Source organism: Rutidosis leptorrhynchoides, chromosome 2 (genome assembly GCF_046630445.1).
Source record: "Rutidosis leptorrhynchoides isolate AG116_Rl617_1_P2 chromosome 2, CSIRO_AGI_Rlap_v1, whole genome shotgun sequence".
In the NCBI taxonomy this organism is placed as follows: Eukaryota; Viridiplantae; Streptophyta; class Magnoliopsida; order Asterales; family Asteraceae; genus Rutidosis; species Rutidosis leptorrhynchoides.
In genome coordinates this window covers 590,237,720-590,246,782 of record NC_092334.1, presented here as the reverse complement: position 1 = coordinate 590,246,782, position 9,063 = coordinate 590,237,720, and the positions used below count along the sequence as shown (strand labels likewise).

General features: G+C 36.8%; 1 pseudogene; it reads left to right on the top strand.

Annotated features, from left to right (window-relative positions):
• Positions 1 to 1,203: 1,203 nt before the first annotated feature.
• Positions 1,204 to 8,185, top strand: LOC139893321 (U11/U12 small nuclear ribonucleoprotein 25 kDa protein-like; annotated as a pseudogene).
• Positions 8,186 to 9,063: the final 878 nt, after the last annotated feature.

Below are 9,063 nucleotides of genomic sequence, written 5' to 3'. Positions count from 1 at the left end.
TAATAATTATATACATATATATGTAATAACATACATTTAATATTTAATATTTATATATTTTAATATAATACAATATACCTATAATCATTAATTATATAAAATCATATTCATATATATATATATATATATATATATATATATATATATATATATATATATATATTCATTTTAATAACGACTTAGTTATTCTGTATATTAATTTACATTTTTAATTTCAATTGATTAAAGTATAATTTATTAATTCCAAATGTTATATATATACTACATATTTAATTACACACAATTGTTCGTGAATCGTTGGGCATAGCCAAAGGTTAACTGAATTCATGTAAATAGTTTAAAAATTTTGAGACTCGGTTTAATAGACATTGCTTATCGCGTCGAAATCATATAAAGATCAAGTTTAAATTTGGTCAGAAATTTCCGGGTCGTCACAAAATGACCCGCGGTATCACGGGTTTGTTTAAATGAAACATTTTAATGATATGTTTTAGGTATTAAGTGAGCGTAAATGCTAAAGTTATTTAGTTTAATGACCCTTGGAACCACAGAGTCCGACTAAGAAACTCGTCAGTTGAACATTTCATCAAACACCTAAAATTCATATTAAACTGTCCACATCCAATCATAAGAGATCATATTGATTGTCATTTTATTTTAAAAGTGTAAATTAAAATATATATTTAGAATTGGTTTCCTTTTGCCTAGCTTTTATACCTTCTCGTACTCAATTCAAAATAATTCAAAATTATTTAATTTTAATAATTAAAATATTATTAATATGATTTAATAATAATAATTAATTAGTAAAATTTATTTTTAATTCAAAATTATTTAGATTAATCACATCACCGATTGACATTTTTTTTTTATTTCTTTTAACAAAAGAATTAACCTGACATTATGTATTTTAATATTAACAACTGTAGATATCATTGTTTTTTCTCAGTCGTATGTCCGGTAACTAACTCCGATAAAACAATGATATTTGATTTTCAATTGCGAGATAATGATGGGAAACTAAAGATCGTTTTTGACTATTTTTTTTCTTTTAGGGTTTTTGATGAATGTTCGTTTTTCTCATTTGTAATAATACATCATACCCGCTTGATGTTTCTGGTTGTTGATTATAGGTTTTGAAGTTCAGGTTTTTGATTTTGTGATTAAATGAATCTTATATCTGTCAAAGGTATATATGAGGATCTTAAATTGATTGTTTGCATTCCTTATAGGATCTTGCAACTGTTTTATAAAATTGTGTGATATTGTATCAGTTTGGAATGCCTAAATTTTAAATGATAGGGTTACTCTTGCTTCATTTCGGTATCAGCTAGGAATACTTAATCTTTAAACGATAGCGTTAATATTATAGTCTTTTGGAATTGTTCTGTTTCGTGCACATTAGGTGTTTGATGTATTGCCTCAATGAGTTTTTTAGTCTATGTGTAAGTAAAATCTATCCTAGTTTCGTTTTTGATTTGGTTTATTTGGTCATAATTTTGTATGGCTTGAACCACATTTAGTTGGACCAACTTAAAGATATAGCCATAGCCTTCCTATGAAAATGGGATCCTATTGTAGGGTTGATGAGGTTTTGATAATTGCAAATTCAATGTCTTTGAAAATATATGAATTCGTAATCAACAAATCCTTAAAGGGCCTTTAAAAACAAGCCGGAATAGTAAGAAAGATACTTGAAATTCCTCCTAGTTATCGGTCTTACGTAGACAATATGATCGTAAATTATTGTCTACTCTATCAGGTTTTTGAATTCCAGAGTAGTAATTATTGTATTTATTTTATAATTATATGGCTGAACCAACGTCGTGTGTTGTGAAAGAGGATGAAATTTTGGCCCTTGAGTACAAACGCTACCAATTTCAAGAAGGCAAAGCTAAATTCAACACTAGCTACACTTCTCGATGATCCCGTACTTGCAGAGTGGCAAGAAAACCGACTTTATCAGACGTTGACACCCTAATCAGTTTGGAACTCAGAAGTGGTATGCGTGTTTCTGTACTTAAGTTGGACGGTACATCATTTGGTATGTATTTTTTGTATTAATATCAGTTTAGTGTCATTAATGATTGTTGGTATTGGACACAGATGTTGCAGTGATGAATTCTGCAACAGTCAAGGATTTAAAACTTGTTGTCAAGAAAAAAGTCAACGAAATGGAGCAGTCAAAGATGGGTCATCGCCACATTTCTTGGTTTGTTCTTTAGCTTTATCAATTCCGTGACCTAGTTTTTATAACTAGAGTTATAAAACAACTTGGTTAGTTAACTAGTTAAAATGGGTCATGCTCTATTTGTAAACCCACCAACATATCCTAGTCTATTTTCTAAAATGGGTCAACCCTATAGTATAATATTTGTAGAAAGATTATTTTGAATTAAATGGTTTAGAATGCTGCTAACCATTTGAATACATGTTCAGTGACTTGTAATGTTGTTTGTCATTTTTACTTGTTCTTTAAAATGTAACCTGCTTGAAACTTATTAGTCAAATATAATGTGATTTGACGTGTTTCCACTTAAGTGGGTCGAAATTGCTACCTCTAATGTGCTATTTATGATTTTCTCTTTTCGTCTTGACTCAACAAATGCCCTGTCTGCTTAGTACTTTCTCATGATTTTTTCCAGAATACTAATTGAACCTGCTCTACATCATGTTACTCTATTTATCGTGAATGATTTTTTTTTTTGAAAGGCAAAATAATTTTATTAATATATAAATATATGTACATTATACATCCCCGAAAAGTAACAAACATCCAACGATTATAACTACTAGACAAATGGAATAAAAAACCGACTATAAGTAAAACCCCCAGGAGAGGGGACTCAACGAATCGAGTAGGGACACGAAGTAGTACACAGTGCTGATCGAGCAGCGACAAAGCATAAACTCCAAGGCCCGTTTAACCCCTGAAGATCTTGCCTTATAGAAGGTTAGCCACGAGAAGCATAGGGGATGCTGTGGGGTATTAGCCAATGCCCACTCTTGATGTAACAACGCAATACGAGCTCGGGTTAATGAGCCATTGTGACCATTGAATTTGAGCTTTCTTTATTCGACCCGAAATCCATTTAAAGGATGAAAGTTGGATATCCGCTAGAATTGAAGGTATGTCCCAGATTTGGTTTTGAAAGATTTTTAGGTTGCGATATCTCCAAATAGAATAACCGCAGACCCACTTGGTGGCTTCCCATATTTTTGAACCTATCGATGAGAGACTGGAGCTGCAGCTACTTGAAAATAAATCCGCGACGTTTAGTTCTGCCGGGGGAGAAAAATTCCACCATTTGTAAAAATCCAACCATATAGCTTTAACCTGGGGGCATGTGGCAAGAATATGTTCGGTTGTCTCGGACGAGTCTTGGCAGATATTGCAAAGAACCGAACCGAGGTCTAAACCACGTTTGTCAAGTTCGAGTTTAACTGGAAGTCGATGAAGTTTTGCTCGCCAAACGAAAAGTTCAACTTTTAATGGGACAGATCTGTTGCGTTTTGTAGGTGGTTTTACAGTTGAAGGTTGGAGACGAAGCATGTCTAAGTTTGCCGAAACTTGTTTGGTGAAAGAGTTATCCGAATCTGTTAGGGTGCAAAGCCACGAGTCTTCGGTAACGTTATTAGTATTCTGAAGTGGAGTAAAGTTCTCGATCAAACTTGATAGCTCCTCCATATCGCTAGCGCTTCTGCCCCTTGGAGAATGGAGCCAACTGCCATTGAATGAAAAGGATGACCCAGCTAAGTCCACCCGATCGAAGACGGTGCAACTTTTATAAGTATCAAGTGCAAATAATCGGGGGTATTTTTCTTTCAGAATGAAGCTCCCAAGCCAACGGTCGTGCCAAAAAGCTGTGCGTTTTCCATCTTTTAGAAACCTGCAAAAAATATGCGAAAAATCCCATCCAGCTTTCTCGAAATCCTTAGTGATATTGATGATGTTAAACCAAGTGGCACCAAGTTTCTTAAACCTGCAAAAGTCGTTAGTGACAAGCCCACCGTCCCTACCGTAAATACTAGAAATCACTTTAGTCCAAAGTGAGCAAGGTTCCGATTTGAACCGCCACCACCATTTTCCTAGCAAGGCTAGGTTTTTGGCGGAAAGCGATCCAATGTCTAAACCTCCCGAGTCGTAAGGTAGTAAAGTGTCATCCCATTTAACCCAACATATTTTCTTACCCGACCCGGACCCGCCCCAGAAAAAATTACAACGAAGCGATTCAAGTTGTTTTAAGATAGAGGACGGGGCTTTGAAGAGTGAAAAGTAATAAAGTGGAAGACTAGAGAGAACGGATTTTACCAATGTGAGCCGACCTCCGAAAGATAAAGTTTTTGATTTCCACTCCGCGAGTCGCTTTTTGAATTTGTCCACCACCGGAAGCCAATGAGTGGGTTTGTTCATCTTAACTCCTATGGGTAAACCTAAGTAGGTAAAAGGAAAATCACCCGCTTTACATCCGATTCTTAGAGCTATACTTTCCAAGTCCCCATTCGAAACACCAACACCGAATAGATTGCTTTTATGGAAGTTAACTTTTAGACCCGAGAGATCTTCAAAGCACTTGAGAATTTTCATGGTGTTCAATATGTTGTGACGGGACCACTCACCAAAAAAGATGGTATCGTCGGCGTATTGTAAGTGCGAAATTATGACTTTTTCTTTACCGACTTCTATCCCTTTGAAATGCCCCGACAACATGGCACGCTTTACAAGGAGGTTTAAACCTTCCGCCGCAATTATGAATAAAAAGGGGGAGAGTGGGTCACCTTGCCTAACACCTCGTTCCGGGGTGAATTCACGGGTTGGGGATCCGTTAACGAGAATGGATATTGAGGCGGAGCTAAGGCATGCGAAGATCCATTTTTTCCATCTATTACCGAACCCGATATTCTCCATGGTTTCCATCAAGAAGTCCCATTTTAGGCAATCAAAAGCCTTTTCGAAATCTACCTTGAAAATGAAACCTTTTCTTTTTTGTCGTTTGAGTTCATCGATAGTTTCGTTTGCGATGAGAACCCCATCGAGAATAAATCTTCCTTTCAAGAATCCACTTTGTTCGGAACCTACGAGTTTATGGATAACCTTTTCGAGTCTCTTTGAAAGAACTTTTGCCACAATTTTATAGTAAGACCCGATAAGGCTAATGGGGCGAAAGTCACTGGGGGTTAGCGGGTTATGTTTTTTGGGGATGAGTGTGGTAAAGGAAGCATTACACCCCTTGGAGAATTCCATATTTGACCAAAACCAGTTGAAAGCGTTAACTACATCATTCTTCACTAACCACCAATATTTTTTGTAGAATTTCAAATTGAAACCGTCCGGACCGGGTGCTTTAGAGCTACTACAACAACGAATTGCCTCCCAAATCTCGGATTCACTAAAGGGGTTTTCGAGCATCTCATTATCATTGTCGTTTAAGATCTTTGATTGAAGGTTGAATGAGCATGAAGAATCATTATTAGCTTTGAAGATGTTCGAGTAATGGTTGAAGATTTCATCTTTAATTGCGTTTGGTTCCTCCGACCAACAACCATTAATTGAAATGCCGAAAATATTATTTTTCGTGTTTCTCCTTTTGACGTAATTGTGGAAGAACTTTGAGTTTTCGTCTCCCTCAAGGGACCATTTGATGCGGGCTTTTTGTTTAAGCATTTTACATTTGATTTTCTCTTTTTCAATCCATGCTTTACGTTCGTTCAACCACGTATCCCTCTCGGTTTGAGATAAAATTCTGATCTGAGCATTCTTTTCCCACTCGCTAACCGAATCTGCTAGTTCTTGGATCTCGATATCGAGTTTACCAAAGTTTGTTTTGCTCCAATCGTTGAGTGCTTTTTTCACGTTTTTTAGCTTATTTCGAAGTATGCAATCACCACGGTTACCACCGACATGTAAATTCCATGCATTTGAAATGACTTCCACCGAACCCTTATCATCGAGCCAAGCGTTGAATACTCTAATTGGCTTTGGGCCAAAGTCGATGATTCGGTCTCGGAGAATTATTGGGCAATGGTCGGAGGTGAATCTATCCAAGGTGTTTGCGAAAAGAGTTGGCCAGATATTATGAAACTTGCTGGAGACAAGGAAACGATCTAACTTACTGAATTTTAAACCGTCTCCGCTGATTCTCGTGAACTTTTGGCCGCCAAGAGGTATTTCAATTAAACAGCACTTATTGATGAAATCGTTGAACATATCCGACCAGGGTTTGTTGAAGTCGCAATTTAATCTTTCGTCTAAACCTCTAACCTCGTTAAAATCCCCGCAAAGTAACCAAGGCATGTCTTTAAAGTTGAGAAGATTTTCTAAACTTTCCCACATTAGTTTCTTCTTGGCGGTGTTATGTGGTCCGTAGACATTGACAAAAGCTATTTCTTCATCGATACCTTTCCAATGTCCTTTGATAGTTAAAAAGAATTCGCCTTCGATCGCTTGATTGACATTAAAAACATCAGTGTTCCAGACTAACAACATCCCACCCGAGAAACCTACTGCATGTTTTTGTATGTACTTGAAGTTTTCAGAACCCCAAAAATTCTCTATTACTTTGTCTTCGATCTCACCACACTTGGTTTCCTGGAGTGCTAGCACCTGTGGTTTTTCTTGTCTACAGAGTTTTTGAATCCAATCCTTTCGATCATCCTGTCCAATACCACGAATGTTAAGAGATAAGATATTCATTATGAAAACAATGACTTACCGAGGGTTGGAGGTAGATCAACAATGTTGATCCGCTTTCCAACGAATGCCGATCTCTTTTCCGAGCTCTTTATGGTTGAGGCTGCCGATGGATCCCGAAGAGTTACCTTTCCTGGAACGAGAGAGACCATTGGAAGAAGCTTCATTGATGTGTTTCGATGATGTGTTTTTATCTTTCAATTTCTTTCGATTGTTGGTAGGGAGTTTCTTGATAGAGTTGAAAGCATCTGAGAGCTTTTGGAGATCAAGGTCAATAATTGGTGATTGGTTTGATGCAGCGTTGGTTGCCAAAACAGTGTCAGTGTTTAAGTTATGCTCGGGGTTGGGATTAGGGATTGTTGGGTTAACTGAGTTTGGATCGGGGATAGGTTCGGCAGTTGAAATGGGATTGTGAATATCATTACTGGGATTAGCTGCGGGTTGATCCGGGATATTAATAATGGGTTGGGTAGACTTTGGTGTAATAATGGGCTCAGGAATTGGGCTAGAGGGTTGATGAGGTGAATTGGGTTTAGGGGGAGTAATGGGCCTGGAGGTATTGATTGGGCTCGTCACCGTGTTAAAAATAGTTGAAGGGTCAGGGGTATTTTGGTTACCGTTATTCTCGACATTAATGAAGGTATCGGGAACATGAGGGGATTTATTGCTCTGTGAAAAAATCTTGTTAGTTTCGAGGCGTTTTGATTCGGAAGACAAACCGTTTGTTCCACCTTTATTGTGCTTTGTTTCGACCGGTGCCGGAGTATGACTGTTGCAATCAGAAAAAGAACCATGACCTTCAATGTTGACGTTATCGGAATCTGGATTTAGGGGCGGAAAGGAATCGTTCACCGATTTTATCCCATCATCGTTACTAGACGTGTAACCATCACTTTCACTAGAGTTGGAAGTATCATCCGACGTGTATGAATCCGAATCCGAGACAATTTCCACAATGTCGTTAGTATCTTCGATAACATGGACATAGACGAGTTGAGTGCCTACCAAAAGTCTGACATACCCACTAACAATCATTGGATCCCAAATTTTGATGAGGACTTTACCTTTAACAAGATTCTTAGCTTCTAAAAGGTTGCAGTTTTGTGTGTCGAGGGGTTCTCCCCACCATAAAGCAATTGATTTAAAAGTGTTTTCATTCCAGCATATCGTTGGGATGACACGCACATATCGTGAATGATACATATGTGTTTCATTAAAAGGTTTTATGTGCAATTTTGTGAACCAAACTTGTGTGTTTTTTTTAGCTTAATTTTCTTGTTTAAGTTTTCAGGAAGCATGTGTGGCGGAATTTTTGTCTCTCATATCATAACGAGAAGCTTCTAAATGATGATGCAATCCTACAAGATCACGGCGTGCGTATTATCAGCTGTTTCAGCAATCATAATTCATCATTGATGCAAACTTTTGAACAATAAATTCAATGAAATTTAGTATTGTTGTATACATCATTCTTTGTGTCACCGTGACTGCAAACATGATATATATTTCATATATATTTCATATATATTTATATTAATGTATTTATATGAATATGATAAACAGGTGCATTTTATTCCGTATGTCATGTTGTAGCGACCCGTCCTAATCCATAAGAACGAATACAATAACATATGATTACATCGCAAGGTATTTGACCTCTATTTGATACATTTTACAAACATTGCATTCGTTTTTAAAAAGATAAACTTTCATTTCATCGAAAGTCGACGGCATGCATACCATTTCATAATATATCCAACTATAATTCACTTAATAATAATCTTGATGAACTCAACGACTCGAATGCAATGTCTTTTGAAATATGTCATGAATGACTCCAAACAATCTGTGCAGGTCTGCTCACTGCTGGAAAATCATTCATATGAAGAACACCGGAACCTTTCAAACAACTCACCAACGGTAGCTAATGCGTAGTGCAATGACAAAATCATCTCACCGTGGTAGTTAATACAATATAATTCTTACAACGGGGGGCTAATGCGTACGCAATGCAAAATCATCCCTCCGAGGGTAGCTGAAACGGGGGCTAATGCGTACGCAATGCAAAATCATCTCTCCGTTACCAACTACAAAGTCGACTATAATACAATACAATACATCGGGGGCTAGTACGTGCGTGCAATGCAAAATCATCCCGCCGATGGTAGTTAAAACAGGAGCTAATGCGTACGCAATGCAAAATCATCTCTCCGTTAACTACTAAATCGAACCTCCGAATCCAAATAATTCTATCACAGAATGTAGTTTTGAATATTTGTGTCTAATTCGTCAATCATTTATAAAAACAGTTCATGTATTCTCAGTTCAAAATATATCTCAGAAGCATTTAGGAAACAGTTATAAAAACAGCA